This window comes from Petaurus breviceps, unplaced genomic scaffold, assembly GCF_028583685.1.
Source record: "Petaurus breviceps papuanus isolate PSGF00001 unplaced genomic scaffold, PetGlider_PUasm1.0 184, whole genome shotgun sequence".
Lineage (NCBI taxonomy): Eukaryota > Metazoa > Chordata > Mammalia > Diprotodontia > Petauridae > Petaurus > Petaurus breviceps.
The window spans coordinates 3,863,403-3,872,550 of record NW_027185793.1 but is presented as its reverse complement, the minus strand read 5'-3'; positions in this window follow the sequence as shown (position 1 = coordinate 3,872,550).

Here is a 9,148-nt window from a genome sequence, read left to right as displayed (position 1 = left end):
ACATTTACTTGTTCATTAAAATTGCTGTCAATGTTCATTAAAATAAGCCCTCCCCTGAAAGTAAGCCCTCTGGTGTTTTTCTGTCCAAAAAAAATTAATAAGACAGTGTCTTATTATCGGGGAAACATGGTAAAACAGAAAGACACAAAGCAAACTATAGACCAATATCTGTAAGGAATATTGATGCAAAAATATTAAACAAAACATTAGCACGTAAAATAAAACCACAGAAATCATGAGTTCCCCTAAATACTACCTACCAAATCCATAAGGAAGATATAGGAAGAGAAAGTGCATTCAAAACAACTACAGAATGTATAAACTATTTGAAAGTCTACCTACCAAGACACATATAGGAACTATATAAATCCAACTACAAAATACGCTTTACAGAAGTAAAGACAGAAGTGAACAATTGAAGAAATATTAATTGCTTGTGCTTAGTCATGACAATAATAAAAATTACAATATTGCCTAAATTATTTAGTCATTAAAACTACTTGATGTTGGTTTAAAAAAGTAGGTCAATCAGGAGAATGGATTAGGTGCACAACATACAGAAGAAAATGAAAACAGAAGAACAGTTTTCCAAAGTTTCAAAGACCCCAGCTACTAAGGTCACTAATATTAGAAATAATAATAACAATAAACAACTCAATACTTGAAAAAACTTCTGGGGACACTAAAATGGTCAGACAGAAACTAGGTATAAACCAACTTTTCACACCATACACCCATCTAAGCTCCAAATAGACACAATTTGGACATTAAAGGTAAAGATAATAAATATGTTAGAAAAGCAAGGGAAAAAATTACCTTTCAGATAACTCTGTTTAAGGGAAGAGAGAATGACTAAATAAAGGGTAAAGAAGATTACAGGAGATAAGATGAATAATTTTGATTACATAAAATTGAAAAGTTTTGTACAAACTTAATGCAGTTAAAATTAAAAGAAAAACAGGTAACTGAGGAACCTTTTTCAGAAAGTTCTTCTGCTAAAGATTTCATATCTAAGACACATAAGGAACATATTCAAAAATTTTTAAATGATATCCATTCTCTAATAGATAATGGTCAAAGGATATGAAGAGACAGTTCCCAAAGAAAAAAATTCAAATTAAACATAGCCATGTAAAAAATTGTTCCAAATCATTAATAATTATAGAAATGCATATTAAAACCATTCTGAAACTCTACTTAAGGTATATCAAATTGGCAAAGATAAAAAAGGAAAATTATAAATTATGATTATCAATCACATAATTATAATAAAAACAAATTATAAAATGGTAATGCACTGCTGGTGGAACTATAAATTGGTCATCTTTAAACTGAGCATATCTTTTGACCTAGTAATACCATTAGGTTTTTTAGGATCTCCCTGTATTGTTCAGAGTAGAAGTTCAGGGCCTACTCATGACCCTTATTACACTACTAATCAGCATGGTGGTTTGACCCATTCAGTTTCTGGCCTGTCAACTTCACTGATGCTGGACTGAGTGTGGACACCCAATCAGCTTAGCTCATTGCAGGTGAGAACTCCCTACTTCAAAGAGATCCTCCATCCTCACCCTGGGCTACAAGATAATTAGGTATGGGTGACTATCATTTCCTGTCAGCAATAACACTATTAAGCTTATACCCCCAAAGAAATCAAAGAAAAAGGGAAAAATCCATATGTGCAAAAAACATTATACCAGTTTTATTTATTGTAGCAAAAAAAAAAAAGGAAACTCAGGAGGTGCTTATCAATCAGGAAATGAATGAACAAGTTGTGGAATATATATAATGTAATTGAATGTTATCATACCATCAGAAATGATAAATTCAGAGAAACCTGAATGTATATGCACTAATGCAAAATGAAGTGATCAGAACCAAGAGAACTATAAAATAATAGCATTATAAAGAAAAACAATTCTGAAAGACTTAAGAATTTGGTGAGTAAAATTACCAACCATGACCCCAAAGGATCAATGATGAATCATGCTGCTTACCTCTTGAGAGAAATGATGGCCTCAAGGTGCAGCATGAGATAATGCATTTTGGGGCATGACCAATATGAGGACTTGTTTTACTTGACTATGTATATGTGTATAATAATTTTGTTTGTATTCTTTTTTCAATTTAGGATGGGAATTAAGGGTTAACAATAGTATTGGAACAAGAAAAGAAAAAAGATAGAGGTTATTCAAACATTGAAGAAAATGCACAGAAATTAACAGAAGGAAGTTCAGAAGTAAACACAGATGATCATGACAGCTTTGAAAGTGACGCTGGATTTATTATATATTTTAAAAGTAAGCTATAACTAAAAAGATTCAATTTTATGAATAATTATCATCTGATCTGTTTTATATATGATAATGCTTATTTTATTTGGTGCTTGCTAATCAAGAAAATCAGTATGAGGCCTGGTTGGTCCACTTTGGTTGCAAATTATTTCTGCATCCTTGGCAACCTTTATTCAGTCTTGAGTTTAAGAGCTATACAAATCACAATTCAGCACATCTCTATTCAACCTGGATGTTATCAACCCATGAATCACCATAATAAATCCTTTTCATTGCTTGTTATAGAATGTACCTTAGAAATACATTTGAATTGAAATAAAAATAGTTTTTATAAATAATTTTTGTTTTTTCCTAGGCATAGGAGATTTGATTCAGGCTTCACTTGAAAATTATTTCAGTTATCAGTTCTCAACTTAATTTTCTCATAATATAAAGTAGCTAAACACTGTAACTGGCTTTTCTCCCACCTATGTACACAAATACTATTCCCTTTACATTTTGGAACCACTGTTGAAGAATGAAGACTATCTAGTTAGCCATACCAGAATCATGCCTCTCATAAAAAATACTATACAATTCATATATGGATCTAGCAAGGGAATTCAGATCCACATAAGTAATGTTTCTGTGCCTACTATGTGCAATGTATTGTGCTAAGCATTAGGGACATGAAGGTAAATGTCACGGCCCCAGTTCTTAGGAAGAGGGGATAAGACACCTATATAAATAAGTCTGTTATGAGATAGGCTGTAATTAGAGCAAAACAAAAAATAGTTCTAGACAATTTGGAGCTATGAGGAGCAAAACATCACCTTCTGCTGGGGTGGGAAGGATCAGGAGAGATTTCATGGAAGAGGTAGCACCTGAACTTGGCCTTGAAGAACAAGGAGGATTCAACAGACAGTAATGTGAAGGGAATGTATTATAAGGCATGGAGGACTGCCAAAGAAGGGAATCAGATCACAAAACTTCAGTTCCCTATAGTCCATTTTGTCTGGAGTTGGAACAGATTTTGTAAAGAGGAGTGGAAAGGTAAATCACAGCCAAATTCTGGAGTCTAGAATGTCAGGAAAGGGAGTGTGTGCTTTATCCTAGAGGTAATGGGGAGCTCATGATCTGTGAACAAGGTTTTTTGTTGTGAAGGAAATTAAAAGAAAGACTGAAGGCAAAGAGATTAGTTGAGAGGCTACAGCAATAGGCCAGGCTAGGGATAATGGTAGTTACAGATTGTGACAGGAGGGAATAAATAGAGCGGTTATTTCAGAAAGGTTCAAAACAGATGTGACCTCCATGGGGCCTTTTCTGGTCCCTATCCCTGTCCTTAAGTTGTTAATGCTTTCCCTCACATTACCCTGTATTTATTTATCTGTGCACAGGTTGTATCCTTCCCAACATCAAGTAAGCTCCTCGAGGGAAAAGATTGTTTTGGTTTGTTTTTTCAACAGATAACTCTGTTGTATAGTGTAGGGCACATAGCAGATGCTTTAAAAATTGTTGAATTAAACTGAAGTATGGGTAAGACCTATTAGGGATCATTCAGATAGTTTAAATGCCACAAATGCTAACTGTATGGCTATGATACAAATTCAATACATTTTATCAGGCAAATTTTCTTTCTAGTAGAGTAACAAAAACATTAATTGCATCATTTTGTCATACAAAGTTTCATCTAGGTCTTTAGGGAATATTCCATCTTGAGAAATATATGGAACTGAAAACCCTGTGACTTTGCTATGAATAACACTTATGCCTCTGATTGAAAGACAGAAACATAGAGTTTAAAAATTGCAATCTTCCCTTAACAATTTTATCCCTACAAATCTTAAAAAAACATACATACATATCACTAAGTATGGTATCTTTCTTCTAATAAATACCCTTCAATGCTAACTAAAGTATCATGAGAAAATAGAAGCAATGCAAAAGGCTCTAGCAAATTGGAAAATGGCCAAATAACGAAGAAATGAGATGTTAGTTGTACATGTGCCTTACACCATCTTTCTCTTCTCTACACCCTAGACCTTTCACATTTCAGGGCAAGAGGAAAGGAACAAGATTTACATAGTTCCTACTAATTGCCAGACACTGTGCTAAATGGTTTTTACAAATAACATCTCATTTGACCTTCACAACAACTCTATTTAGTATGTCCTATTAGTATCCCTATTTTGTGGAAGAAACCAAGGCAAACAGAGGTTAAGTGACCTGCCCATAGTCACACAGCTAGTGAGTGCTTAGGCCAAATTGGGGTTCATCTGCTTGACTTCAAGCGCAGCACTCAATCCAGCTGCCTTTCAATAACTTGAGAGAACTTTTTATACTACTAAATTACATTAGACAACTAATCTACTCTAAATTACCACTCTACTCTTGTATTTAGGCTGATAACAAATTGTGTTAGAGGTCAACCATCTTTTACCTTTACCCTTCTTTTAAAAATTGTTTTGCTCCTACACCCTAGTGCCCCAACTGCAAACATGTTTCAGTTTTTCTACAGGCTATCCCTCAACCCTGGAATTCACTCCTCTCCCTCCTTACCTCTACCTCTCAGAATCCCTCTTTCCTTTGTAACATGCCTTTGACAGAGGGCAACTCCTATGCAAGCAGAAGCAGCATCTGAAGGCTTACTAGGAGAAACATGGTTTCTCTACCTCTCCATCCCTGCACTCCCCTTTTAGTTTGTGAACATTGCAAGACTGAGATAGACTGACTTACACTCATCCTGGGAAACTTGAAATGGGCTTGATAGTACAGAAGCAAGGTAGGGAGATGCAGCTGGGAAACAGAGTGGTAACAGGAGAGTTATGGCCTGCTGTGGCAACTAGGACGGTGAACTAACAGTAGAGGCTAATAGCAGCCTGTCTTGGTGTAATGGGAATGCAAATTTGGAAGATCTTCCCTGCCCCTAGGCTGGAGTGCACCCAGAGCCTGGGGTGGGAGGCACGTTTTTCAGTAGATACTTCTTGATTGGCCAGTGAGTAAACAAGGTTGTTACATTCTCTGAGCCAGGAGAAGGCTATATAAGCCCTGATGTGTAGCTTTGTTTCGGGACTCACTTTGAGAAGTGTTCTGTGATTTGATCTGAATTCTGGGAAGCCTTTGTTGAGAGTCCCCCAGCTTAGAAAAAACCCAGATGTTGAAACCCAGATGTTGACTGGGTATGGATGTAATGGTTGGACAGTTTGGAAATCTGTCTACTTGATCTGTTTCTGTCTTGATAATTCTGCCTGTATACTTTGAAGTTTCGGGTGCTGACCGATTTCCCCTGAACAAGGTAAACGATATATGGTCTGACTGATTAAAGTAAGCTTGTTAACCCATTTTGAGTTGCTTTCCTTTAACAAAACAGATCCAAGAACCTGTATTGGCGGCAAACCCTGAGGACGCTTGGGGTGCTTGCCGCTACACTTGGCCTCCCACTTCCTTCAGGAGTTTCTGCTACCTATATTGACTTGGAAGTTTGAGTGTCTCTATGAGGAAGTTCTACAAAAGTCTCTGTTTCTCTGTTTCTCTATCTCTAACTCCCCTCCTACCTGCCTCCAAATACTCATTCATTATTAAGTCTGTAATTTATTTTCTTACTATTTTTCTAAGATATTTCCTTATATGGACTTTGTTCTTTTTCCATATAAATTTATTTCAAGAAATGTGTATTTCCTGTACTATTGGTACATCCAGAGAGAATAATCAGGGAAACCTTTCACTATTTGAGCATGGAAAATGTAATTGGATGAGAAATTTCCTTTCTAGCTTAGTGGCTAGGTGCCACCTAGAGGTATAATAAATTTTACCTTATTTCAATAATAATTCTATAAACTTCTAATAGATATAACTTTAAGCTAAATGTGGAGTTGCTCTTCTGCTTCAAAGAGTAATAAACCTATTTATATATATATACATATATATGTATATATATATATATGTATATATATATATATATATATATATATATATATAAACTTCTAAACACCAAGGACAGGAAAAGGAATGGTGCCCTGACCCATTAGGCAAAACAATCTACAATCAAGCAAGAAGGAGTGAGAAAGGGGTGGGTACCAGAAAGGAAAGTCCCAAATCCTGCCACCTATGGGGTGGAGATAGGTGTAATCTGGGAGAGTTTGACTTGCCCTGCTCTCATTAAAGAAATGGATAGAAAAGCACTTCTATGTCAGCCAGTCAGACAACTTTGCCCACTACACAGGTTATACTTTTAAAGCTCAAATCAAGAAACTTCCTCATATGTGAGGCTTTTCCTGATTCTTCCACCATTGCTAATGCTTCCCCTTGAAAATTACCTTGTATTTATTGTGCATGTTTTCTGTGATAGGACAGGAACAGGAATAGGAACAGGAACAGACTAGTAATTTATTAGCGTAGATGAGGTAGCTGCCCCCTCTATCAATGCAGATCAATATCTTTTTTGCAATTTATAGTCTTAGAGAATATCCCAGAACACTGAAAGATTAAACGACTTGCTGGCAGTAACACAATCAGTATGTGTCAGGGGCAGAACCTGAACCCAGGTCTTCTTGGATCTCTGTTCACTACATTACTCTGCTCCTAAGGCAAAGCAGAATAACATGGCACCTAGGGTGGTCAGACATCCTGATGTCTTGAACATTCTGGCCTTCTGTTCATGTGAGAAATGATTCATTTGGACCCCTATTCTATTCCAATCAGTATTAATCAATTTGACATTTTACATAAATCATATAGGGATAATTAGATAGAACAGGATCTTATAGTAAGCCTTTATAATGGGCCTTAAACTTTAATGTAGCATTCACTTGTTTACAAGTTATGAAGCTCACTTGAACAACCACAAGAATGCTGACACCTGTTTTATTCAAATTCCATGTTCAAATCCAGCATGGGTGGAATATCTTGAATCTTTGGAAAATCCACCAACTTATTTTTGAACCTCTGGAGCACTCTTTCCTGTCCAACATGGGCAGGTGACCATCTTATGACCACTTAGTCAGTGGAAATGCTTCTCCCAACCCAAGATCCCCATGTTGACATACCATTTCTAGCTGATGCATCACTTTTTGACCTTCGAAGCAAGGTCTATCAAACAATGAGATTCTGCACATTGTGTAGCCCCTTTATCAAATCTGGTATTAAGACTTATAAAAATAAGGCCTTGGAAGAAGGGGGCAGGGAGATCTGAGGTCCACTTCATTAGAGGGGGCCAAGGACCCTTTAATAAATGCCATTGGTTCAAAGCTTTGCCTCGGTGTTTTTTCTTACAGATTGAGTAATTATAATCACATTCCACAAGGGAGCTCCCACTAACCTAGGGAGATTCAAAAATAAACTATCTTTAGACACTTGGCAACTAGAAACAGATGTAAATGTGTTCTAGGTCTTTATGAATTGTTGCCTGAAAAATGACAAACATTGTAAAATGTAGTTTGTTGAATTTGCAAAACTTTATATTTAGAGGTGTTTGTGATCTCTAGGTCTATCAGTTGTGATAAGCTCAGACTGTCCCTACGCTCTCTTAATTGGGAGGTTACATAAGAACGACAATGAATAAAATGTTTGGGACTCTTTACACAGCACATTGTTCAATCATGTCAAACTGGCAAAGATACTGTAGTAGTTTCCCATTTCCTTCTCTAGCTCACTTTACAGATGAGGAAACTGAGGAAAACAGAGTTAAGTGACATGCCCAGGGTCACACAGCTAGTGTCTGAGGCCAGATTTGAACCCAGGAAGAGGAGTTTTCCTAACTCCAGGCCTGGCATGCTATCCACTGCACCATCTAGCTGCCTAGTACATAGGACTTAGGAGGCACCTAAGACGCTTTAATGGAAGGCACTGGGGAAGAAACTTCAAAGAACATGTGAGTCAGATCTGACCTACTCAGGGCTAAAGAACTTTGCAGAATTGGACAAGTAGATAAATGCACCAAATGCTCAACTGATTTACTGAAAACAAAGGGTGCTGCAACAGATGAAAAGGAGAAAGAGCTTTCTCTCTCAGTTTGGAACTGTGAACTATAATGTTCTCTCTGGGGCTTTCATAGTAGGTGCTTAAGCAATGCTTGTTGACTTGGCTTTAGGTGAAAGGTAGGTGAGAGGCCCTTGTGGAGTAGGTGTCAGTCTGACACTGGCCCTGGGAGCTCTCCTCTACTCTGGTAGGAAAACTGCCTCTTCCCACTTGGCAGCTAGAGCACATGGACAGGGCTAAATAAGTCCCTGGCCCCCAGTTCTGGGTTTTGTTGTTATTGTTCTGTTCTTTCCCTGAGTATAAGTGAATGATGTGTCTCGTGAGAAGGACATTCCTATGGGTTTGAGCACTCACTCAGGCATAGGGAAGCAAGGGAAGCATTCTTTGCAGGACATTGCTAGGTCCCAGCATGGCAGGGCAATGGCAGAACCCACTGTAGCACTCCAGCCCAGCACAGGGGAGTAGTAGTAGGCCTTGGCACAGGGAGGCATTGCTATTCCCCAGATAGATAGGAACATTGCACCCAAATGAATCAGTGTTGGGTGCTTGCTAAATATCCTTTACATGCTATTGCTAAGTCAGCTTCCATTTGTTAACTGGTGGATGATCTCTGGGAATAGAAGGTGCTCAGGGGAGACTACCTTGTTGTGGGGACTGCTTTCCACCTTTGGTGTCCATCTGATTCACTCAGCTCTCCACTGGCTCTAAGAAGCTGTAGCATGCTGTAAGGGTTATGGGATTTAAAGATCTTCCATGCCCCGTTGGACTTGCTGATGTAGCAGGAAGGGGCGGAGCAAGAGGAAGTGGAAGCCAAGCTAGTGTTCCTGTGGTGGCTGGCGGTGGTGGCAACAGCGGCGGCAGCAGCAGAGGCAGTGGCAGCGCGAAGCCCTTTTTGAGTT